General features: G+C 39.7%; 1 protein-coding gene across 6 annotated transcripts in view; it reads left to right on the forward strand.

Annotated features, from left to right (window-relative positions):
* Positions 1-26,135, forward strand: part of SYT1 (synaptotagmin 1) — a 550,197-nt gene that overhangs the window by 87,832 nt on the left and 436,230 nt on the right. For 4 of the 6 annotated variants that reach the window (XM_075066771.1, XM_075066782.1, XM_075066776.1 and 1 more), the window contains exon 2: positions 24,391-24,500. The exons of the other annotated variants lie outside the window; for them this stretch is intronic. The gene's annotated coding sequence lies outside the window, so the exon portion shown is untranslated. The remainder of the gene's footprint in view (positions 1-24,390; positions 24,501-26,135) is intronic. 6 annotated transcript variants of the gene reach the window in all.

The following is a 26,135-nucleotide window of genomic DNA, read 5'->3' on the forward strand; positions in this document are numbered from 1 at the left end:
CTCTTGTCAGGTGTTTGGTTCCCTTTGTTAACCCTTTACAGGTAAAAGAAACATTAACCCTTAGCTATCTGTTTATGACAAGGTATTTGGGGGATAATGAATTTTGTGGATGTTTATGGGGATCTCCTCCAAAGCATGAGAGGCAGCGTGGAAAGAAGCACAAAGGTGCTTGTCTGAACATTTACCAAGTGAATGATGGAGCTAACATCATGGCCTGATCAGAGGCAAGAGTCAGCCTCCGGATAGCAAATGAGAAATGGGAGGGAGGGAGGGGATAGGCCAGGAAGGGCCTTGAAAATGAATACAAGCAGCTTATATCTGATGCAGTAGAGAAGGGGATTGTAGATTGTGTGCTCAGTGAGTTTGGAGATGGAAGGGAGATGGGCAATGGGATCAAGAGTGTGTGTGTGTGTGTGTGTGTTAATATATATGGAAGAGATTAATGCATGGTAATATGTGGCAGGGAGAGATAGAGGAAGAAATTGGTCAGATCATCTGTGGAGAGAAAGAAGTGGAAGCAGGAGGAAGGGAAGAGTTGAGGAGTGAGTCAAAGGTGGTGAAAAGGATTGTGGGCATGGAATTGAGTTAAGGTGGAGAAAGAGTTGTTTAGCAAGGAAGATGGCAGAACTTAAAGAGAAGTTCCGCCTCTCACCATGGTGGAGGGCTGGAATCGATGGCAGAGCGATTGGGGATTGATTTATCTGCATCTACACTAGATGCAATAAATCGATCCCCAATAGATCGATCATTACCCACTGATCCTAGTGTGAACTAGAGCTGCAGGTCAAATGAAAAATGTGCAGCTATGGAGTTGGATGGGTAATCATCAGGGAGATTGTGAGGACAGGATGAGAAAGAGAGAGTTAGGAGTCGAAAAAAGAGAGGAAGGCTGATGGGGAGGAGGTAGGTGCACGGTAGATGACAGAAGAGTCTGATGCAGTGCTGTTAACAAGAGAGAGTGGGAAAGGGAAAGGGTGAAGAGGGAGGAGATGGAAGCAGCAAGAACCGGGAAGAAGCCCAGCCTGGTCTGATCCAGGGGACCTCATCCTGAAGGTCCACACCACACCTTTCAAGATCCATGGGTCCTCTACATGCCTATCACAACCTGTGGTGTACCTCATCCAGTGCAGTGGATGCCCGCATAACAACTATGTGGGTGAAGCCAGACAATCACTATGCTCTCGAATGAACTCACACAGGGAAATGATTGATAAAAGACAAAAGCATCCTATCATCTGTGGGTGAACACTTTTCACAAACCAATCACTCTATGGCTGACCTCTCAGTCCTCATACCCAAAGGAAATTTGTACAATGCTTTTGAAAGACAAGTCCAGGAGCTTAAATTCATAATTCTGCTGGACACTAAAATCATAGACTGAACAAAGACACTGGATTTATGGCTTATTACAACAATCTATAACCCCTTAACCCCCTCTTTTTATCTTATGACTGTAGAGGTGTTAACAGGCCACTCAACTTTGAATGGTCCCTTAGAATATGTGTTAACCATTTATGCTAAACCATATGTTCCACCTTCTATTTGACTGTGTGACTCGGAGTACCTTTCCCAGACCCGAAGACCAGCTCTGTGTGGCTTGAAAGCTTGTTTCTTCTACCAACAGAAGTTGGTTCAATACAAGCTATTACCTCAGCCACCTTGTGTCTCTAACATCCTGAGACCAACGTAGCTACAACTACGCTTGCATACAACATTTTTAATTACTGGCCATTATCTTGTATAATACTGAGTTTGCCACTGAAAGTGAATGTTCACATAGTCTCTAGTCATGGTTTTGTTTATTGGAAAGGAGCCAATTTTAAATGTGGCCAGATTCTTCTGTGGCTGCAGGTTGCGGTCCCTTCTGTAGGTGCGATGCCTGTCCAACCAGTATCAAGTCCACACAGACTTTCTTTTCAAAGTAACATGCACTATGAAGTACCCACTCCCCAGCTGTAACCCCACTGTGGCTTGTCTTCTTTTTTATCTGCTCTCAGGTGGAGACCTGAGTGACCTTGTTTAATTCTTATTTTGAGTGAGTTAAATATACATTTCCCATATATCTCATGCAAATCTACATGAAAGAAAGGATCAGTCTTTCCAGATTTCATATACCTAACAATATGCTCTAGACTAACAGAGCACCGTGAATGGGTTAAAATGTTACTGCTCTATTTTCTGTGCTAGAATGATGGTGGTTGTGGGAGCCGATCTCTTTATTTAATCATATTCTATTAAATCATTCCAGTATTTCACCTGAAATGAATTGCTGTCCAGAGGCCTTATAGAGTCTTACTTCTGAGTTTCTTCTTGAATACTAATGTAGGCTGTAATTAATCATTTGTGATCTTACAAAGCGTAAAGCATTTATATGATCTTCATACTTGACATCTGAACTCTCCACAAGAGACTAGCTGAAATAGGACTAAAACAGAAAAAGTATATTTCTTCTAGAACGTTCATATGTTTGTAATGCTAGAATGTATGTATTTAAAATACGTTTTGAGAGAGGTAATTGAGAAATGTCATTTGATCTGTAGCTCTGAATACAGTCTTGAGTTTTAGTGTTGACATAGTTAATGTTCCTTTGCAACTATTCTTAATATCTAAAAGCCATTTAAATTTAAAAAAAAAAACTTGCTTTGGTTCAGTACTGGTGTTTTCAGAGTACAAAATATGAACTTAAATGTTAATTAAAATATTTAAATGATTCTGTTAAACTGCCAAAACTGTAATTGTAGCCTTCACGTGACTCTTTCTGGCTGACAACCCTGTTAGTTAAAATGTTAAAAAAATTAAGTAAGGATGAGTAGTGCCACTCAAGAAAAAAGCAGTTTCTTAAAGGACCTCAACAAGTTTTGCTGTTTTTAGTAACACTGGGAATGTCTGTCTTTTTTTTATTTGGTGGGGGGGTTGTTTTTTTTTTTTTTTTTTTTTTTTTTTTTTACATCTCCAAACCTTCAATTAAATAAATCAGTGCATTGCTGTAAATAACTTTTTGCCAGATATCAATTAGATTTTGATACTTTCTTAATAAAGAAATGTTTAAAATATCAGTTGTAATATATTCATTACAGGTTTGTACAGTGTTTAGCACAATGGGACCCCACCCGTGTTTGGCCCTGAGGCTCTATCATAATAAGCATATTGATGAATAATAATAATCTGAATAGAAATAAATTTCAGTTTCTGTGAGATCTGGTGTCTTATCTGTCACTGGTCAATATGAGCTGTCATAGATGTGAGTCTGTTTTTCAATACAAATAGTAGTTAATTTGTTAACCATGACAGTTTATGATACTTACTTGGTATATCGTGCTTTCACCTTAACAACAATATTGTAATTAGATAAATATCTTATATTTGCACAACTCCTAGCACAGTGCATTACTAATCTTGATTGGGATATCTGGGTGCTGCTGTAATAGGAATAAATAAGAATTCTAAGGGGAAAAAAAAATTCCTTGGACATACAAACACCATGACACCTTAAAGAATGTTAAAACAACTTTTTGTATTTTGAATAGATTAAACGAGGAATCGGATGTTCTTTGGGATTACCAGGGATCCATCATGCTACACATGAAGCCCTGTTCAGTAAAATGCATTGGTATATTCATTTTGATATAGTTTTCCAACGTGACCAAATAGGTGTTCTGGATGCACATCTGTGATTGGAAAAACTCTGAATTGCCCATCTGCAGAAAGCCATTTTATTAGCAAGTTTTCTTTTCTAAACACTACCATAAGTCATTTCTTAACAGGAGCATTATGGAACTTGGCTACAAGGAAGTCGGCAGCTGCCATGGCTTGTTGAACAACTGAGTGCTTTCCTAATGAGGACCATACACTTAAATTTGTTCTATATTGTCTTTTACGCACACAATTAATGGGTAAAGATAATCAACTTTGTAATGACCCTCAAACAAGGTATTTCATATTTTGCAGGTACATTTTTGTGTTCATAAGAAACTGTGGTGTTAAATTGCAAGCACAATTAATTGTATATGTCAGTAGTATTTAGACATCTGACTTATTGGTTATTAGCAAGCTATATGATCAGATTAGCATTAGCAATTAAATAAATTGAGTAATAATGTAATAATGACTACTACAATGCTCTCTCAAAACTGGAAATCTTTATTTAAAATGTTGGCTCTCTGTGAAAATGTTAAATATTGTATGTCAAAGAAACATCAAGCTGAGAAAAACCTAACCTTCTTGTTGGGCTGGATGGTGGAGAATCATGCAGTCACAGAAATTAGAGACTGGGGTTGGGTTATCTACTTCACTCAGCCACATTAGAGTTTTTTTCCCTTTAGCACACCTGATAGAGCCCCTGCCTTCAGGTCAGGTATCCTCCAGTTTAAGGTTTGTTGTGCTGCTTTGAACATTATGCTCTAGTAACTAAATCATGGGAGAAGAGTCTGTGCTAGTTGACCTAGGGCCAGATTTAAAGGTTTTTAGATACCTAAAGATGCAGATAGGTGCATTTGGAAATCCCACCAGATGCCTCGGTGAGTTAAACACCTAACTGCCATTGAAAGTAAATGGGAGATAGACATCTAACCTGCTTAGAAGATTTTGTAAATCCCGTTAGGTTCCTAACTCCCACTGAGTATCAAAGGAGCTTAATTTGCTTAGGAGCATTTTTTAATCGCAATAGGAGTCTATCTGCATCTTTAGGCATCTAACTACTTTTGTAAATCTTGCCCCAAGTCTAGACAGAACCTCATACTAATCATACATAGATCTAAATTAGGGGTAACTCCTATAGAAGCCAATTGAATTACACTGGTTAAAACCAGAGTGAGTTCAGAATTGAGCCCAGTGTTTCTGGTTACCAGAAGGCAGAGAAAACGACAACAAAAAAGATGCAGAAAAATGCATTCTGAAGACAGGAAGACAAAAAATAAAATTACATCCATGTGACACACAGACATCAGAAGCTTGATAAATCTGGATGAGTTGCATCTTTAACAATAGCTGATATTAAATCCCTGGCCAGAAGATAGATAATTGCAATTACACAATACAAAGCACTTCGGTTTGGCATCAATTTCATAATATAATAAAACTTATCATTTGTAAGCTTGTCTGGTTTTTAGAAAGACTGAGAACAATTTGATCTGTCCTGGTACATCAGACAGCACAGTGCAGGTGGCTTAAAAACAAAGCATTTAATCAGGCAAAATTTTACTTAAACTACCTGATGATTCATCATCCAGCTCTTGTTCATTGTCAGTTGTCTTTCTAAGCTATTATTCACAGAATATTTAAAAAGCCTGGACTGCATGTGCCGCTGCCATGAATGCTATTGTACTGTACATTAGAGCTCCAATTTGTTTCGGATTCAGTATAGACTGTCAGCATTGCAGTGACTCATCCTTCTGTGTCTATGAATATTCTGCAACAGCTATACAGAAAATCAAGCTTTGCCACCAATAATTTCTTGGTAACATTGGGATATTCTTTAGTGGGCTCGAAGAAATACTAGAAATTTAGGCAAATCAGAGATTTAATATTTATTCTTTTCCTCATGTTTTCCCTGCCTCTTATACATGCTGCAGTATCAAATTGTATTGAAAATTGTGCCTTTGCAAATATGGGCTGCTATTTAGGTGCAGTCTCTGTGATCCCAGTATCAACGATGCATTTAAATTCCAAACTGTTAGTCACATTTTACCTGCTTCTCCAGCCTAGTTCCCTGTTGGTCAGAGTAAAGCAAAATAAGGAGCTTTCATAGCTGTTTTTTGGTTGGGTTGCGTGGAGTATGAGGAATGTCAGGGCAGTCAGAGGGAAATTGTAGTAGATCAGGAGCTGCACAAGACTTTTGGCAGCTGAAATAGAGATGAAAAGACAGAGTTGGAGCATCTGTAGGAAGGGTGGGGAAGCAGGATTTTCTGGTAATTTCTCTGTGAGGCATCAAAAATGGCAATATAATTGTGAGGCTGAGAGATGGGAGAAGGTGAAATTGCCATTGGTAGTGATGGGTACAGGACTTGACAGAGATGAGTATTTTTTACTTTGACATTGAATTAGTGGTTGAGGCTAGAGATGGGAGACTAGGTGGAGAGGGAGAGGTCCTCTGGGAGTCAGTGACAGTAATTTAAGCTTAGATAGAGTGGCAAAGTTAGCGATTGTGTGTGAAGATAGAGTTGGAGAGCCAAAAATGGATTCCCCAAGGGACACTGGTAGTGACTAGAGCTGTCTGGGGAAAAAAAGAAGTAAAATTTTAATGAAGAATTATCAGTGTTGTCTTTTTTTTTTTTTTTTTAATTGACCACTCTGTAAGGTGATCAAAAAACAGCACATATTTTTAATTAAATTAATTTTTATTAAAATCCAAACATCATCTGGCACTAGCAGTGACCTATTGTTTTTGTGTGTATACACCTGTATTCAAGCGTGATGATACCTTACCACCACACCCCAATAAGCCAGTATTCTAAAGAAGCTCCTCCAGGCCCTACCTGATGTCCTAAAGCCAGGGATTATCACAATTCCTGGGATCACCTCAGTAAACAATTTTTTAGGGTTTCAACAAGAGACACCCCAATACCACTGGTACTGTATCATTCAGTGGCAATGACTGACCAACCTTCAGTACCATATGATTGCCATTAGGTACTGCACAGTCACCCTCAGCTACCTACCTCCTTGACATCAGGAGACACCCAGGAGCAGCAGAACCCCTAGATTGAGGAAAACTTATCTCCATCAACTAAGGCTGAGAACACTACCAGTACCGAGTCCTTTCCTTCGGGCACTTCACAGCCCACACAGTCTTTACAAACTTCTCACAACAGTGGTGGACCATCTATGTCAGAAGAGAATAGCAATATTCCCTTACCTGGATGATTGGCTCCCCAGGGGTCAATCAGCTCTAGAGGTCCACTCAGTGAGCAACCTCCAGGACTGTAGCCCTATTTCAGTCTCTGGGCTTTTGCATCAATCAAAAGAAGTCTACATTGACCCCAACCCAAAGATTAGACTTCATTTTAGCCACTCAGACTCTGGCAATTACAGAGTCTAATCTCCCCACAGAAAGATTAGCCACTCTGTCCAGTCTAGTCTCGACAATACAACACAGCCCACAAACAATGGCAAGCACCTGCCTACAACTCATAGGCACGTGTCAGCCTCCACATTCATCACCTTTTTAAGCAAGACTGCACCCCAAGTGCCTTCAATATGGCTAAGGTTGATGTACACCCCAAACAGACACGGTCTCTCCAAATGCAACACAGAACCTCAGAAAGTTCTGGATTTCTCAGGTGGTGGAAAGACCCAATGAAGGTCTGCATGGGAACCCCATTTTCACATCCCCCACCCTCAAAGTTCCTCACAACAGATGCTTCTCTTCTGGGATGTGAGGGGCTCACCTGTAAGGGGCCATAGCCCAGGGCAAGCGGTCTATACAAGAGGTAATGCTCCAGTTGAACATTCTGGAGCTGAACACAGTTTGTTGTGCTTGCCAACACTTCCTTCACACCATCAGGGTAATGCTTGACAACAGAGTAGCAATGTATTATATCAACCAACAGGGAAGAGCAAGATCTCAGTCCTTGTGCACAAATTATGTAACTGGTATATTTCCCATCAGATAGAAATGTCAACAATCTTTCTTCCAGGCCTCCAGAATACAATGGCAGACTCCCTGAGCAGACACTTTCTTCAGGAACACAAATGGGAGATCAGTGATTCTGTCTTCCACAGCATCTTCCAGACATGAAGCTCCCTAGGAGCAGACCTCCTTTGTCACCTTGAACAATGCAATATACCATCTTTTCTGCTCCCAGGGAGGATACAGCTGCAACTCATAGGGAGATGTCCTCATGACACTGTGGCCCCTTACCGTACTGTATGTTTACAAACCTCTATCTCTAATCCTCAAGAAATTACTCAATCTTTGCTCTTTGTTGGTATGGTTTATCCTCATGGTGCATCCCACCCAAAGCAAATGTAGTACTTTAGCTTCCTTTACCTTTCTGTGGCAATGCCTCTTTGAATATCTCTCAGGAAGGATCTCTTGTCACAGAACTCAGGGGCCCAGATCCATCCCAACCACTTCTTCTTGAACCTGAGAACATGGTTCTTAGATGATTCTCAGGCATGGAATCTCATCTCTTTTGGTGAGCCCCAGTCAGTTCTCCTATCAAGCAGAAAACCTGGACCTTGCAAAACTTACCTTCAAAAGTGGAAACACTTCCACTCCTGGTGTTCCTGTCACTCTTCCCAAACCTCAGATGTTCCACTCTCCAAAATCCTGGGTAACCTCTTGGATTTAAAAATGCAAGGTTTATAAGTGAGCTGAGTGAGGGTATGTTTGGCTACTATAACAGCCTTCCACTCACAAATTGAAGGCTTCACAATGTTTGCCTGCCTTACAACAGCTAGATTCCTCAAGGGCTTATACAACTTGTTTCTCCCCCGCCCCGCGGTACAGAACCTGGCTTCTCAGTGGGAACTCAGTTTAGTTCTCAATTCCCTGAGGAAACCTCCATTTGAACTAGTGTTTATAAATACAGGTTACACTGCATCCCCATCTTTGCTTCTCCCCAAAGGTCTCTTCAGAATACCACATTAATTAAGAGATACACCTGCCAGTGATCTACCCTAAACTTCATGCTTCCATAGGGAAGCCCAGCCTACATACATTAGATGTCAGAAGGGCTCTCACCTTCTATCTTGATAAGATTAAGACCTTTCAGGCTTCTCCTAAGCTATTTGTATCACTTGAAATAGGTTGACACTTCATCCTCTCTGCCTTTCAAAGACTGTCAACATGGGTTTTGGGTTTCATCTTAATCTGCTATGAATTCACTGGGCTGGAAGCCCCTCATAGAGTGACAGCATATTCCTCTAGAGCTCAGTCCACATCGATAGCACTACTCAAGTACATTCCCATAAGAGAAGTGTATAGGACTGCAATTTGGTCTTCCATTCATACCTTTGGCCAAGCATCTTACATGCTTCCAGGGATAACTTTGGTAACAGTCCTCTGAACCATCATGAACTTCACTCCTTAGCACCCACCTCCTGATTGCGTTACTGGTTGGAAATCTCATAGACTCGTAGGTCAGAAGGGACCAATATGATCATCTCCAATGGTGGAGTACCCATAAGGACATTTACTTGTAAAAGAAGGAAAAGTTACTTGAGTTCTTTGACATGTTTTGTCACTACGGGTTCTCCACCTCCTGACCTTCTTCCCCTTGGATGTGGAGCCTCTGTTTTACTTGTGAGAAGGAACTGAGTAGTGGTGGGGCCATGCCTACTTATATGCCCTAATTTGGAGTCATGAGGTGCTGATCTGCACAGGTGTGGCCCGCAGCCCTGCTTTTCATTCTCCAGTTGAGCATGCACTGGTGTGTGCTCATCCTAGGGTGGAGCATTCATAAGGACAAAAAAATCTAAAAATTCAAGTTACTGTAAGGTAAGTAATCTCTCCTTTTTTACTGTGAGGCAGGTTTTTTGTGAGTGATATATCTGTGAGGAGCTTATGGATCCAGGTGGTGCCACAGGCACTGACTCCAGGGTGCTCTGGGGTGGCCACCAAACAGGTGTTTGGCAGCATTGGCACACTCTGGGAGGGAAGGGGAGGAACAGGAACGTGGCACACTCAGGGGAGGAGATGGGGAAGAGGCGTGGCCGGGGCAGGGATTTGAGGAAGGAGTTGGACTAGGGGCAGGGAAGGGGTAGAGTTGGGGTGGGGACTTTGGAGAGGGAGTTGGAATGGGACAGGGCATGGGTGTGAAGGGGCAGGGTGGGGCCTCATGGAAGGGGTGGAGTGGGAGTGGGGCCGTGGGCAGAAGTTGGGTCGAGCACCCAAGAGAGAGAGGGGAAGTCAGCTCCTATGGGTGGTGCTGTATCCTACTGCTTTGCTAGTCAGGGACATGTTATAAGTAAGAATTTACTCGTGCTACTCACAAAATATATCAAGCATTTGTATCTGGTTATTTTCTGCACATTTCATTTTGAGGCCTTGGAAAAATAAAAGCATTAATCTGCAATTAGATCATTTCATCTTTCAAAATGTCTAGTTAAGGTGAAGTGTATAATTAGATGTATAAAATTGCATGCCATTGCCACCCACTTAGAAGCAACGTGTGCTCTTTTCTTTCCCCATTAAGCGCTGTACAAGAATTCTTCCGTGGTATAAGAGAGCCATGGCTTCCAGGGTAAATAAAAGTAACTGAAAATGGTATCTCCATCATTATATTGGATGTTCTAGTATGATTAAATGGATGTTGGGTGAGTATACTGTATATCTAATATATATTAATAGAAGGAAGGTATTGATAGAAAAGACTTAGTAGGTTGTGTAGTATTCCCTTTGCCAAGACAGGAGTGTACCCTACAGAGTACTTTGTTGTATTTGCACAAATTAGTTTCAAATATCTCAAATGTTATCTTCCACTGTATCTTTCAGGGGTTAATTTTGCTCTTGAGGATGTGATCTTTGATGTTCCCCTATATAGACAGATTTTCTCCATCACCACCTCACCCTTACCACCCAAAATAATAAGAAAACAAAGGAAAATGTAAAAACTATATTGACCTATCTGAATTGTTGTCTTTTAGGCAACAGAATCTCATAAATCTAGTTTAAAAGGAAACAACTCACATTATAATAATCAGTCTACTGGTTGCAACTAAGCTATAACACAACAATAAATGACTACATCATGTGAAAACGAAGTGGTAGTGAACTTTTTTTTCCCTTTTAGTGTGAACACTAATTTTCAAGGGAGCTAATTAAAATTTTTATCTGATCCTTAGCTATGAGAAAGCTCTGGCTGGATGCACGTGATAAGTTCATAGCCTTTGGGATTTTTTTTTTTATTGTATGATTTTAAGTTGTCATGACTAGAGGTGTTTTTTAAAAAAAAAAATGACAACACTATCATAAACTTTTGTTGGAGCAAACAGCAACCTCTCCTCTAAATGCTGTTGCTAAGAAACAACCATTTAAACCGAAAGGGGTGTGTGTAAATAATGTTTGTTTTAGTTCATCATGGCTGACGGGGTAGGGGGAAGAAAGACACATCATCTCCATCCTTACTAGTTAATGAGTTGTTGTCTTATATTCTGTCCAACAGAGAGTACAGTGTATAGTGCTCAGTGTGATACCTCGGTAACTAGCAAGATCAATAGTCAAAGCTCTGGAAAAAGTATATTGTTTTATCAGCTTAAAAAGTCACATAGAGGTCTTTAGATATAGAGTGATATTCTGTATCAGTTGGACATCAGTAAAGAGCACTAAACTCTTAAGTTGAGGTTATAGGCTGTCAGCTGATCACATGAGTTGACTTTAATATTTTCTAAATGAGACTTACACAAATCAGGAAGAGAGAACCTCAGAAAAATTGCCCTTTCTCTGACAGCTTGTTAGTTTTGTGTGTGCAGGTTTTTTTCCCTTGTAGCATTAAAAATCAAGTTTTTTCCCCCATCAGCACAAGGGTCTTATACAGCAGATTGATCATGTTTTTTGAAGTCTTTCATAAATTGAAGGTCATACTCATAGTTTAAGCTTGAGATATTGTGCTTTAGCAGCAAGTAAATGAGTTGATTGGTATGAAATTGGGTTGGTGAGGGAGGTCAGAAAGTAGACTTATGACAGGACCTGCTGCATTATAAAGAAATGGTGTAAAAATCATGTGCTTGTTGTGTAGTGACCTATGGATTTATTTATTTATTTCTGTATATTCCAGTATTTATGTATGGGGATAAAGCTTATGGGACATCTAAGCAAGAAGCTCTCTGTATATTCTAACCTAGCTACTGAAGAAAATCAAAGTTAATAACTTGAATTATAGTTTAAAACCAAAAATGTTCTAAGGGATAGGAGAGATCCCAATTAGGGGATTTCATCTGATTCTGGTTAATTGCTGACAAATAATTTGTGTGTGTTTGTTATGGCCAACAGGTCTCTTCAGAATTTGATGGTGAATGACGAAGGGACACTAGCAGATGTTCTAGAAATGTTATCTATGTGACAATATTGAAAAGCTATATAATTTGGGGAAGCCATGCTGACACAATTTTATAATCTCACTTGCACAACCCTGACACTTTTTTCTCAAGAGTCATAAGACAATAAAGTGTATATAGTTTTTTAGAAGGAAATAGAGAAAGAGGGCCAAACTCTGATATGTGTACATCCTGAAAAGTAATCAGTTAAATTAATACAGGGCCACCCAGAGGCTTTAGGGAGCCTGGGGCAAAGCGGGAGAGCTGCAGTGCTTGTATACACCCGGCCACGGTCCGGGTCTTTAGCGGCATTTCGGCGGCGGGGGGCCCTTCAGTCACTCTGTGTCTTTAGCAGCACTGAAGGGCCCCCCGCCGCCAAAATGCAGCCAAAGACCCGGACTGCCACCGGGCCAGGGCTTGCAGGGCATTTTGGCAGCAGGGGGCCCTTCAGTTGCTCTGTGTTTTTGGCAGCCCTGAAGGGCCCCCTGCCGCTGAAATACCGCCAAAGACCCAGACCGCCTCTGGGCCAGGGCTCACGGGGCCCCTGCAGGACCTGGGGAAAATTGCCCCACCTGCCCCCCCGCTACCTCTCCCTGGGCAGCCCTGAATTAATAGCATGCAAGGAAGTTAAGAATTTTGCACAAAGACTTTTTTACATGTAGTCCTGGTAGATATACTGGAAATTAAGAAGAAGGCAAATATTTTTTTGGAAACATGGATGGCTGATTCTCTTTCATGGCCTTAACACACAAGGTATTGTACAAGTATTCTGTTGAGCAAAGAACATGAGTCACAGAGAAGACAAATGGCCTAGAACATCGTGTGAGCATCAGCTGGGTAATGCTGAAAGGTGGTAACACACAGATGTTGGCAAGAAAACTTGCAGGTCATGATTCTTGTAGACGTTCATATAAACAATGCCTAATACAATTTATATGACTAACACATACTCTGTAGCGTCTGCCAAGCAGAACAGGATCAGTCCTACTGCATCACTGCCATTCATGTGCAGCACTGGCTTTACTAAGAGTTAGCCATGCCACCAGGCTGGCAGGATCTGTGCTAAAGTTCTTTCTATATAAACAGATGCAACATCTGTATGTAAAAAAGATTATTTATTGTGTCTCATCCCTTATCTGCTACATCCTTAGCTGCAGGAAAAGAGTGGGTTGGAGAAAATATTCTGCAGAATGTAATCCCAAGATGGTTGTTGCAAAGTTACTTGGCTGGTCCAGAGTTATTTCATCTCTTGAATAGGACTATATGTGCTTATGCAGTTCTTTCTGGCCTTATATTTTGGCAGGGGGACTCAGTACACCTGATATTGACACTCTGGTATCCTGCAATAATTTTTGCCAAGTAATGAAAGGAATTCTCTGAAGCATCTCAAGTTAAAGCCATAAAAAGTAATTTGGCACAAATGAATGTGCCCGTTTCTTCCTTATTTTCAGTTCATGATTCATGATTGGTGCAAAATGCAGAATGCATTCTTCTCCCCATGCTTGCACAGCCTTACCCAATCCCTTGATTGATCAGGCATCAATTTACATAGCTGCCTTTGATCAGATATAAAATGTAGTATAAGCTCAAGCCTTGTGTCATAAACAGATAGCTAAGGGTTAATGTTTCTTTTACCTGTAAAGGGTTAACAAAGGGAACCAAACACCTGACCAGAGGACCAATCAAGAAACCGAATTTTTCAAAGATCAGAGAGGGAATTTTTGGGTGTGTGTCCTTTGTCTGTGTCTCTGTTGCTCTCTCTCGGCTCTGAGAGTGATCTCTCTGTCTCCAGGCTTTTCTAATCTTCTGTTTCCAAGTGTAAGTACAAAGGTAGAAAGACAATAGGCTTATAGGGTTTTTTTGTATTTACATGTGTGTAGTTGCTGGAATGTTTTAAATTGTATCTCTTTTTGGATAAGGCTGTTTATTCATTTTTCTTTTAAGCAATTGACCCTGTATATTGTCACCTTGATACAGAGACCATTTTTATGATATAATGCTTTCTTTTTAAAACCTGTTGGATTTTCTTTTCTAAGTGAGGCTGTAGGGGATAGGAATCCCTGTGCCAGGATTACGGTCTCTCTCAGGGAAAGACTGGGAGGGGGAAAAAGAAGGAGGGGGGAAGGTAAATTGCCCTCTCTGTTTTGTAATTCAAAGAGTTTAAGTACAGTAATCTTCCAGGATAAGCCTGGGAGGAGGTAAAGAGGGGGAAGGGAAGTGAGTTATTTCCCTTTGTTTTGAGACTCAGGGCATCTGTGTCTTGGGGTCCCCCAGGGAAGGTTTTGGGGAGACCAGAGTGAGGCAGGCACTGAATTCCTGTCTGGTGGGAGCGCTATCATATCTAAGCTGGTAATTAATCTTGGAGGTTCATGGAGGCACCCACTTTTTGGACGCTAAGGTTCAGAATTGGGACTTATGCTTATGATACCTTGCCACTGTGGATGGGATTTTTCATATGCACAGTACTGTACTAAGCCTTCAAATTTTATGTAAATATAGGATTGGACATTTGTTTCAATACAAATTATTGCAAAACACTTAGTCTCTGGAATACAAAGACTATACCAGAAATCTTCCCTTGATAGTTTTTACATTGAGAAAATATAATTTCTCACTGTGCAGTTCTAGGACAGAAATGACAATACTAACAAATGTTTCCCCACTGCATCATTTTTGGGGTCCATTGTGAACATGGTCTCTAGTAATGCTACACAACAGCCCATTAACATTGTTAGTAGAGTTAATTGCAAAAAAATAAATGTGGAGACTCAACGTTTGGTGCATATTAAGTTTTGTAGCATCTAAATGTTTGTTAATATCCTAGCTATTATTGTACAAGCTGTGTACAAAAGCTATGGAAAAAGCGTACGGTGACATAAGCCGGATTTTGTTGAAACCTGGGCAGTTGTCCAAAGCATCAAATAAAAGGGCAAGGAGGATCTGTTCTATACCAATCAAGCCCTTATTATTTATATATTTTGTGATTTTCTTTTAGACAGGAGAATCATGTAAGAAACTTTTTATATTTTCCCCAATTTAGTGTGGTGTAGCTTAAAGATTGTAGTGTAACTGAATCATAACAAAACATAACTATGATCCAAATAGCTGCATGCGTCACCTAGTGCATTTAGGTCAGGGGTGACTGAAGAATCTCACTGTATAGGAACAGATGCCAGACTTCTTAGAGATTCTTGTCCCCGTTGCTGAACTGAGATAAGTTTTAACCTGCCTCAGACTAAAATAAATACTATTATGATGCAGGAGATAGACGTACAGTAGGCAATCAGATAAAAGTTGAGATGACTTAGTATCTTTTAGAATTATATTAGTATTTGAATTTTACTTGTAGATTAATGATGTTTCCTGAAACTATTTGGTATTTTTTATGGCTCTAATATCTTGAACTAAAAAAGGAACAGTGCAACACATTGTATAGGATTAAAATCTAATTTGAGAAAGGATTGAAAAGTTTAAAGGAGGTATGAATATTGGATCAAATCATAAGCTCCTTCCACTGGGCTAGATTGTGTTAACTGCACACACCCACAATAGAGGGTGATGCAGAGAAGGAGTATTTTGGAGAGGAGAGGAAGGGTGTAAGCAGCAGGTGTGTCTTCATTGCACACCTGGAATCTCTCTGAGAAGAATTTTCTTGCTCAGAATAAGAATTCTATCTCCCTACATTCTCCAACACCACTTGCAGTTCCAGGATGCTCTTTGTTATTTCGGCTCACAACTTCATTTCCATTTTTGATCGCTCTCCCTTCTCCTTCAACATTAAAACTGTCATTTAAATCTTTTTTTGTTTCTGTTTTTCCCATAACAGGTTCACCAGAAATGTGTCCTTTCATCTTGAGTCCAACCCCCAAGCCCTTTGTCCGGGTCTTGATCCTTTTTTTCACCTTAGCTAGAGTAACTTCCTCTGCTCCAATCTCCCTGATTGGTTGGTTCGTTGGAATAAAGTAACAATCAATCCAAAATGCAGCTGCAAAACTTGTTGACCTTGTTCTCTGCTCTAAACCAGTCTAACCCCTCTGTTATATATACCTTTGCTGTCTTCTAGCATTCCTGATCAACTTCATGCCCTTTGTACAGCTTTCAAGCACATACAAAATTTCTCATTACTACCTCTTGGTACTAGTCTCTCTTTCCTTTCTATTTTATCGTCTTTGCTCTATTCACCTTGTTCAACTCAACCCCTCCCTTGTCTCCTTCCGTGCTTACCTATTCTACAGACTCCCTGTGCCTAGATTCCCTTTCCTGACCATACCCATCAAGCTTCCATCCTTTCCTCCTTCAAGTCTGTTCAAAACAGTCTTTAGTGAGACCCAGTTTTTTCCTTGTGTATGTTTTAGAAATAAAAAAAGCCACCTTAAACCTTAAAAGCTTTGTAACCCTCAGGATACATTAATTTACTAACTTCAGTAGCCGCATAATCCATTATTGTAGTCCTTGTCTTCCCATTCTTTTATCATCCCAGTATTTATCTCCATTCTTTGTTAGTTTTTTTTGGTCTTAAACTGCAAATTTCTTGGAGAAGGTATGTGCTCTGCATTGTTTGTAATGGCTCTTAGCTCTCCCACCATGAAAATTGTTCCAGCACCCATGCTTTGGCCCATAGGAGTTTAGTTTTTTGTGTCTACTGAGGAAATATATAGGATATACGAGTTCATCCACTAGCTGTTGAATGAAACCAGTCTGGATTTTTTTTTTTTCATTTAAACATTTTTTGTTGGAAAATGTAGATTCATCAAAACTGAAGCTTTTTGTGGAATTTTTTTTGGTGAAATAGAATTCTTGTTTTTCAGCCAGTCCAGTTGTTGAACAAACTAGGAATGTCTCATTAAGTATCTCGGCACCAGTTGGCAGATACCAAATACTCTGTTTCACCAAATTTTCCTCTGGACACTACAGTAGCATAAACATATTTTTGTAAGCATTCAGACATGTTACTTTGGCTATTATTACATCATGTCAGCATGAGCTCATTGTGTGGTTCACCAGACCTCTTTTTTGAAGTCTACAGAGAATATTTTTCTCTTGCAGAAAAATTTCAACTTTTGTAAAATCTCTCTCTCAAACTACATTGACTGTGTAAGAGATGTTGGGAAGTTACTTGGGCTAACGCACTCCTATTTATTCTAGTCTTTACAATGCAACTGAAACTATGATGGTCTTTTAAAAATTCTCAAACATCTTCAGATTTAAATAAACACTGCAATCTTCATATGCAAGCAAAACAAGAGAATGCACTGACCTCTGTATCCTTCTAAGAGGGAGTAACAACTGAACAGCGCTTCTTGGGTCTGGATAATGAAGTCTGCTGTAATCAACTGATACAGACATTTTGTTTCAAACTGTGGAAATGGCCAGTCAACGTTTGTTTTGTTTGTTTTTGGTTGGTTGGACTGAATTTTTTTCTAGACAAAGTTTAGACTTAATGTTTGATTTTTACCTTCATCTTACACTGCTGCTATTACCATCCTGTATTAGTTGATCACAGACCTTTCTAGATAGCCTTTTCCTGCCCATTCATGATGACTTCTCTCTCCTTCTCCTCCTGCCCTTGAAAAAAGACACTAATTGTGCTGGGAGGCTGTTTGAGGACCAGGCTCTCAATGAAGAAAGGCTAGTTCATTTTTTTAAAATGGTCTGCCTAAGCCACTAGCTTGAACAGGTATTAATGAATCTGAAAATTTGGATACAAAATGCAAATGGAAAAGATTTTTGCATGTGATTTGTATTTATACAAAAGATATGTCAGAACTTTTTCCATAAAGAACAGTTGGTATCCAGCAAAAACTGTCAGTTTGCTACCTAGCCCATCAAAGTGCTGATAGATACAGTATTGTATAGAAATTTAAGGACTATATTCATGTGTTCTGTATGCATCATGCAAATAACTGAGTACTGAGAGTGAGAAGTATTATGAGAACAAAGCATTTAAAATCTTCTATCTCTGCTGTGTTTCATAATGTAGTAGGATGCCAAAAACATCTGCTTCATTTTCCTGCTGCATTTTGTCTCAATAGCCATGTTTGCATGTATTTAGGCTTCTTTATTTCATTATGTGGAGTATTATGCATTGTTTGTCCAATAAGTGAGGCGCTCATTTTGTAACCCAAGGGACTTGTTCTTAGCTATTTAAAACATCTCTTTATACCTACAAATACTTGTTGAAACATGGATCATGTTTCACTGTCATTTCTATTAATACTCTAAAATGTACATTATTGACTAAGTTATCTATTTCTTCTGGACTCCCAAAAACTAACTCCTGTTGGTATCAAAGTATTGCTGTAAATAGGGTTTTCACACAACTAAGACTCTTAGACAAATAGTCCCACCTAAGGTTGCCCACCACTTTCCATTATAAGACCCTGTTTTCAGTTGCTTATAACTTCACTAAGTTTAACTATTGGGATGAAATTTTCCATTCTGGATGTCTGCTTTAGGCTGAACTTATTATTTATGTAGCCCATGAAATTATTTTGCTAGCTATAATATCCTACTAATCCAGCCAGCCATATCAAATAATATCAGCAGAGAATCCTGTGGCACCTTGTAGACTAACAGACGTTTTGGAGCATGAGCTTTCGTGGGTGAATACCCACTTCATCAGATGCATCTGATGAAGTGGGTATTCACCCACGAAAGCTCATGCTCCAAAACGTCTGTTAGTCTATAAGGTGCTACAGGATTCTCTGCTGCTTTTACAGATCCAGACTAACACAGCTACCCCTCTGATACTTGAATCAAATAATATGTTTCTCTTTCTGAATTAATCCATTTCATTCTTGTATTTTATCAGTATTAATTCCTTTGAATTTAGGATGTGTTGAGGCATATGATATGTGTTTCCTCATAATTATACATAGGCCTCTTGCATTTCAGCAAAACTTATCAGCCTGTAAAATCCAGTAAGATCTGCTATATCGCAAGAAGTATAATCAGTTAAGAGTATGTCAACCAAAGGGAAGAACTATACACATAACTAAACAGGTTTATCCGGTGTCTACAACCGGTTGGTAACCACAGGGTACACCACAACTTGGAAGTCACCAGGAGAGCCTAGGTTGGCAGTTTTTGACTTGAGATAATCCTTATTAATACATAGAGAGTAAGTGTCATAATCCAGTAACCTATTGGATAAGGGTACCCATAAATTTCTTACGGTACAGAAATAAAATTTGGGTGTAGTAGGTTGGGCCTGAATTACTTAGTGTCAGGATTCTATAAAATACCTGGTGAGGAAGTGTCTTGGAACTCACTCTTTCAACCCTCTTTTAGTGCTTCTTCTAGTCTTTAGCTCTTTCTTTAGTTCTCCTATATTCTTTAGACTACCTTTTTATCTACCTATCATTCTATCTTCTATCACACTATCAGCTCAGCTTGTGCAGTATAGTATAACTACTCAATATTTCTAACTATTGGGGGAAGCCAGAACCATTGCCAGAACTTCACCTCCTATTTCTGGGTCCTCAAGGAAAGGTGTGAGTATGTTAAATTAAGGAATTTAGGGTATTTCTACACTACCCGCTGGATCCGTGGGCAGCTATCGATCCAGCAGGGATCGATTTATTGCGTTTAGTCTAGATGTGATAAGTCGATTCCCAAGTGCTCTCCCTTCAACTCCTGTACTCCAGCTTGGTGAGAGGTGCAGGTGGAGTCAGTGGGGGAGCAGCAGCAGTTGACTTACCACAGTGAAGACACCATGGTAAGTAGATCTAAGTTGCATAATTTAGATTGATCCCCCCAGCTTATAATAAAAATGTTACCACCAGAAGTTTTGGAATTTTTACTATTTTGCAGTTACAAGTTTCATAGCATTTATTGTTCTTTTATTAATCTCAATAAAGTTTTTATCAATTTGGTGTTGTCCTCAGTGTAAGTGTTTTTTGCCAAGCACCCCAAGAGTCCTCTCCTGATGTAGAACTCTGAGTTCTTGAACCCTGTAGTCTGAATTGGACAAGAACCTATAAATCTTCTGGTCGGATGTGATCAGTGGTGAGCCATAACAACTAACCTATCAAATTCAGGTCAACATTTATCAATTATTAATATGATTTTATTTCAGACAAAATGCTGCAGCTGTTTCCAAGAATGAGATTAGGGAAAATTAGCAGGGACTTGAAATTTGGAAGAGGGATGGCCTTTGTGTCAAGATTGTTGTTCTTTGACATCCCTGGGAAAATCCACCCAAATTTGGCCAAGATGTATTGGAAAAATTGCAGTGTGCATATGCTCAGTAGAGACTTGCTAGAGCTTAATAGCTAAAATCTCTGAAGATTCTGTCCAAGGAAGCATGCTTGACTCTCTCACGGCTCCTAGCATTGACCCCATGGAGAAACTGAGCATGATATATCCCCTCAGAGATCCTACACATGACAGGACTGCATGCTCTATCCCCACAGAGCAACTGAGCATGCTCCAGCCCAGGGTTACAAAGGCTTTCCCTGTAATGGCTGTTGCCAGATGCTCTGGTCTGGAGTAGGACAGGGCACTAGAGCTGAGAGCAGGGAGTCTGTCTCTTCCGTGTTCAGTGCCTCCACCACAACTTGTTGGCACTCGGGTAGGTGTCTGATCTGAATGCAGAGGAGAGAAAAGCGAGACTTGGAGTGGGGGAAGCAAAGAAGTGAGTTGGGACAAGGAGGTTGGGTGGGGAAAGTGGGAGAGGAGGGGAGAAACTGGAAGTTGGAGGGGGAAGAGTGTGATGGGTTGGACAAGGAGACTGACAGATGATGGGGAAGACAGGGCTGGGTGGAAGAGAGATCTGACAAGGAGTTGTGGTTCAGAAGAAGAAATGGGACTGTCTGGGCAAAGAGACTGGGTTCTTGTTCCAGGGACGGGGTATGGGGGGGACTAGAGATTGGAAGAAGAACCTTATGAAGGAAACTGTGCATCAGGGTGGGGAGGGAAGCGGGGAGAAACAAACCAGATGAGGAGCAGGGGAGGGCTGAGACTGGCTGTGCAAAGAGATTAGTACTATGTGTGGGGAGGAGGTGAGACTGGGGCCCTGGATCCACAGTGTTTATCTTGTGAGTGCCTAAAAAATCACTGGAATCCACAAACTGGAGGTTAGGTGCCTAGGGTCCCTATGCAATGAATGGGATCCATAAAAGCCTGAGTGTTAGGTGGGGAGCTGGCTATGTGAGCCAGTGGGAGACGCTGGTGAGAGGAGTGTATCCTAAGCCCCAACCCTCCATTGGAGTGAAGTGCCTAAGTCTGTGGTGGAGGGAGTTACTTATCTAGTCTTGGGATCCATAACTGGGAACCCCTCACCTGGAGTCAAGTGTCTGAGGTGTTTCCTGTGAGAATGGCTTAGGCACCTGTCTAACTCTATACAACATCCAGGAGGTTGGGAGGAGAAGGTGATCTCCCTTATGAACTTTAAACCAGTAGTTATGGTGTTGGGCTAAAGGCTATAAAGGAGGCCTCTTTTCCCACCCTAAATCTGGGGTTCAGGCTCTTAAATCCAATTGTAGATCTGGGCCTGAGCATCAGGGGAAGGGGAGAGATTGGGACTTGAAGGAAGAAATGAGAGAGAGCTCGGTAAGGAAACTGGGACTGGTATGAGACATCAGAAGACTGGAGACAGGGACTTGGTAGGCAAGGAAAATAGGACTGGGCCAAGGAACTTTGTGCAGGGAAGAGACAGGACTGGGACAGGGTGGAAGGGAACAGGGCAGAAGGGATCAAGCTTGGGGAGTGGGGATGGGAACATGCAGAATCTGTGCCCACTAGAGCACATTCCCCTCCAAAGTCTGGAATGAAACTGAAGACCCCTGAATTTCACCATTCTAGCAAATATCTGTGAAACTCGCGGGCAAAGTGTGTGTCTCATCCCCCTTATTATGATCCTCATAATAAGTTACTACTGCTATCAGTTATCATTACCTCAAGTGGCAGAGGTCTGGGCAGTAGATTAAAAGGTTCCAAACCTGTTGATAACCGATGTGAGTGTCAGTATGATGCCTCATGATGGAGTTTTCTATTTCTTTATTCTTTTAGTTTTCTTCTTTGAATCTCAGAAATTGCATAAAAAATGTTAAAACATGATTAAGATTACAAAGTCAAGTACTCAGAAGTTAGGAAATGACAGAATTAAGGATGCCTCTGCTTAAGTGGCTCTGGAAAAGCTAGATTTGAAAGTAATTATTTTGCAACTGAGGATATTCTTTGAAGATTCAATGCATCATTGGGAATTTTGAAGAATCTTAGATTTATACATAATTCTGTTTTGTCCTTTTATTCCTTTTTTTTTAATACTAAACTATTCTTTTGAAATTCCTGCTGGCACAGAAGAAGAGAGGATATTTTCAAGCATCTAATAGAGGAGTTGAAGAAAATAGTCTAAAGCTATTGAAAATATTCAGAAAATATTTAGCAATATCTCTAAGCACGATCTCCTGGTTTTTCTGCAATTTTAAATTTTAATACTGTGGTTTCAGTGGTTTTTAAGAAAGTTCATTTAATATCTTCTGCTACAGTTGTTTCCAAGACCTTGAAAATATGGAAAAAGCCTGAACTTCACAATAATGTGAAAAAATCACTTACTTTTCTGTGCCTCAGTTCTCCATCTGAAAACTGAGTAGGACACATCATTTCTCCTATCCTTTGACTGCCTTGTCTATTTAGATTTCAGTTCAACGACCTTCTCTTATTATGCATTTGTACAGCACTAGCACAGGGGCCTATAGTCACAACTCTAATGTTAATAATATGCAGCAAAGGCTATTTAGCTCTTTGGATGCAGCACCCTAATGTGGACTTGTATCAAAGGACCTGTTTGTCTGAAACACCCCACCATCCCTCATTGATCTGTGGGAAAATTGTTTCTACTAAATCACTATGTGAGGTGACTCATTTACCCCGCCTGAAGTCGGATGTAAGGTGTGGGTGGAAATTTAGGACTAGCCAAGAACGTGGAAAAAAATTGAACTGATCTTTGTTACTGCTGCCCCTTTGTCCAAGTGGGTTAGCCAATATTCAGGGCCTTGCTGCATTATTTCATTAGGAAGAGAAATTGATGATGAGTAAAGTCCTGTTTTCCTGACCCCAATTGGAATAAGCAACAGCAGGGAGTTTTCTTGCTTATCACTTCCAAGCCTGCCTTTCCACCCTCACTGATGCCTTCTTTTCTGCCTTTGTCACCCACGCAGAAAACCACAGCTGCAACCAAACAACCTCCCAGCCCTTGTGTTCACAGTCAGTTCCGGGGAAAACCCTCTCATTCTCCCTGAGTTAGTTCTCGCTCTGGTCTTCCCCTGTGGCACAGTGTCGGGGGGAAGGGGAAAGGGGGTTTGGTTTTTCAGGTATCTTATTCCATAAATGATCTTAACTGCTCCTTCCATTTCAATGAATGAAGGTGGCTCACATGCCTATAAACTTTAATGAGGTCTATGATTGAGAGCAAGCAGGTCTTTTGAGCTGTAGGCAGTCATTAACATAACATTATGTTGTTGTGGTTGTTTTCTTTGTTGATAAAGCTAAACCAAAGGAAGACTTTCCATACTGTGTGAACTGTGTTTATAGAGCAGATTGGAAAAGCCACCTGCTCAGAAGGCCAAATTCTATAAAGACTGATCCAAAGCCTATTAAAATCAATTGGAGTTTTTTGTTTTATTTCAGTAGACTATAGCTCAGTCCCCATAATCTTTACCCAGCCAAAACTCCCATGGTAGTCAACTGAATTCATTAGGTATATTAACTGAGTAAGACCTGTGGGCTGTGACCCAAAACAAAGTGTGATTCCTGCAGACCAAATTCTTCTATCCTCACATTTTACAGTAAAGAGTTTACTCAACACTGACTAAAATAAGGACTCCTGGGAATCCTGTCTTTAGTTGCCCCAAGTTTCCATTGACTTTTCTAAAGTCCATATCAGCAAAGCATTTTGGTGAGAGTGATAAACATTCACGTAATTTTGGTTATGTATTATGGCCTTTAATCTCAAACAGGCAGAAAGATGAATGAATGATCAAAAAGTTAAAACTATGGAATCATTCTCTCACATGTTTATCAGCTGGCATAGAAGTATCTCATTAGTGTGAGTGCGCTAGAATGGCAAATCCATCACATTTGCCTCAGTTTTAAAAAGTGCAGAAAACAAAAAATATTGTCACATTAATAAAGTATCATTGACACATAGGGTTTTATTTATTTAAAGTATCAACATAAAGAAGGAAGAAATTTCTTCATTCAAGGTTCATTTTTTGTAGATCTTATGATTGATTCTCTTTTGTTACCGCTCAACCTCTCGCAATCAAGAATTGAAAGGGATAGAACAAACCAAGAATAATTAATGTGTTTTCTAAACGGAAGTTGGTTGTGGGAAAGAGATAATAGCAAATGCAAGTAGAGAGGTGCCAGACAGTGTTTAAATGGAATCTCTCTCACTTTCTCTTTTTAAAGTGAAAAAGAAAAGCGAGCTTGAGCAGTGAAGAATTTAGAACCTGACTGGTACATACTTCACTCGAGATTTCCCTGTGAACAGAAAACTGCATTGATGCTGATCATATAAGGTATTTTAAAAACACCAAAAAATTTTTGGTATCCGTGTGGATTTTGCATACCTTGTGAAATGTTTTAGTGCATGATACTTTTCTGTAGAGAAAATTATTATTTTTTCTAAACATGGCTTTTTCTGATTTCAAGGGTATGTCAAATTAGTGAAGGTGTATTTTTATGGCTCTTATATTGCTATTTCAGATTGCAAGGATAAGCAAAAAACAATCTGTCTGCATTTGCTGACTGTTCAAATATTTCTTGCATTCCTTTGCCTTCTTTCACTATCAACTTATGCTTCATCAAATTCAAAGTTGTCATGGTTCATTATCCATAGATGATCTTGAGCAGTCTTGCATCATAAAAAAAATATGCTGTGGCATCTGCCTTTGAGCTTTTGGGCACCACTGTACATATCACTTCTAGGCAAGGTTATCTATCTTTGGTTTATCCTATGTTTAATATACAGTATTGATGGGTACAGCAGAATGTATCATTGTTTTACATATGTATGTCTCAATCCATGGAAACTATATACATTACATTGTTATGAACAGTGTAGTTGTGTTTATAAAATGTCTGCTTTATTGTTTTAGCTAATGAGTTTCATCCAATTCAATTATTACACAGCTCAGAATCTTCATTAGCCAATCAAATTGCTCCCTCAGTCTGTCATTTTGAGTTCTTGTACTGAATGTAAGAGAGTGTTTTGAAGTTAGTTGTAATTGAATTATAAATAAGAATCTTTTTATTCAGTCTCATGTTTTCTGAATATTCAGATTTTAGAAACCATAAATGAATTCCACAATCCTGACACTTTATATTAATATTGATTATATTCATAAAAGTTAATTATGTCCAGACACTCAGAATTATGTTTAATGAATTGAATTACCATAGAGGAAATAAAGATTCAAGTGGTTACTAGTTTAAAAAATACATTTTTTTAAATGAAAACTTATGTACTTAGATAATGGTAAATAAATGCCAGTTCACGCTCTCTTGTATCCTACAACTCACATGCTGAATGTCTTTGATAAGGGATGTTTTGAGGTTAAAATTTCTTTGTTCTTCTTTGCTGGAGTAATAGTTTAAATTTAATCAGAAGTTAACTTACTATTAAAACTGCATTCATTACTTCTGACTTCTTTATCTGAAAACAGATGCTTTTCACTGCTTTCACTACTAATTCTTTTAGCTTTGTTTCAATGCCTCTTGAATTAGTAAATGTTTGAAATAATATGAACTGAAATAATTGGCTTTATGTATCCAAGTATAGTTTATTCTTAGTACACTAAACACAGGTATTTCTGCCTACTACAGCCCAAAGATCTAGAGACACTTGGGTGACGTTCTCCCCTAGGAAGTCATAGCGCAAGAGAAACATTAGATTCCCTATATTGTTACAAGCTTGATACAACTTTTGATTAAAATACCATAGTATGTGCCATTCCTTCTAACTGTTGAAAGGTATTTTCATAGTTTGAAGTTATTTTCAAGACTTGTGATGCATGTCACACGTTATTCATACCACTTTTTTCTTGCTTACGTTGTAAGGACTTCATTCTGATAGAGCTTCCTGCTGCATGTGAGAGAGAGTGTGTGTGTGTGTGTTTTTGATGGATGTGAGGGAGAGCTTCTAGAATTTGAGA

Source organism: Chelonoidis abingdonii, chromosome 1 (genome assembly GCF_003597395.2).
Source record: "Chelonoidis abingdonii isolate Lonesome George chromosome 1, CheloAbing_2.0, whole genome shotgun sequence".
NCBI lineage: Eukaryota > Metazoa > Chordata > Testudines > Testudinidae > Chelonoidis > Chelonoidis abingdonii.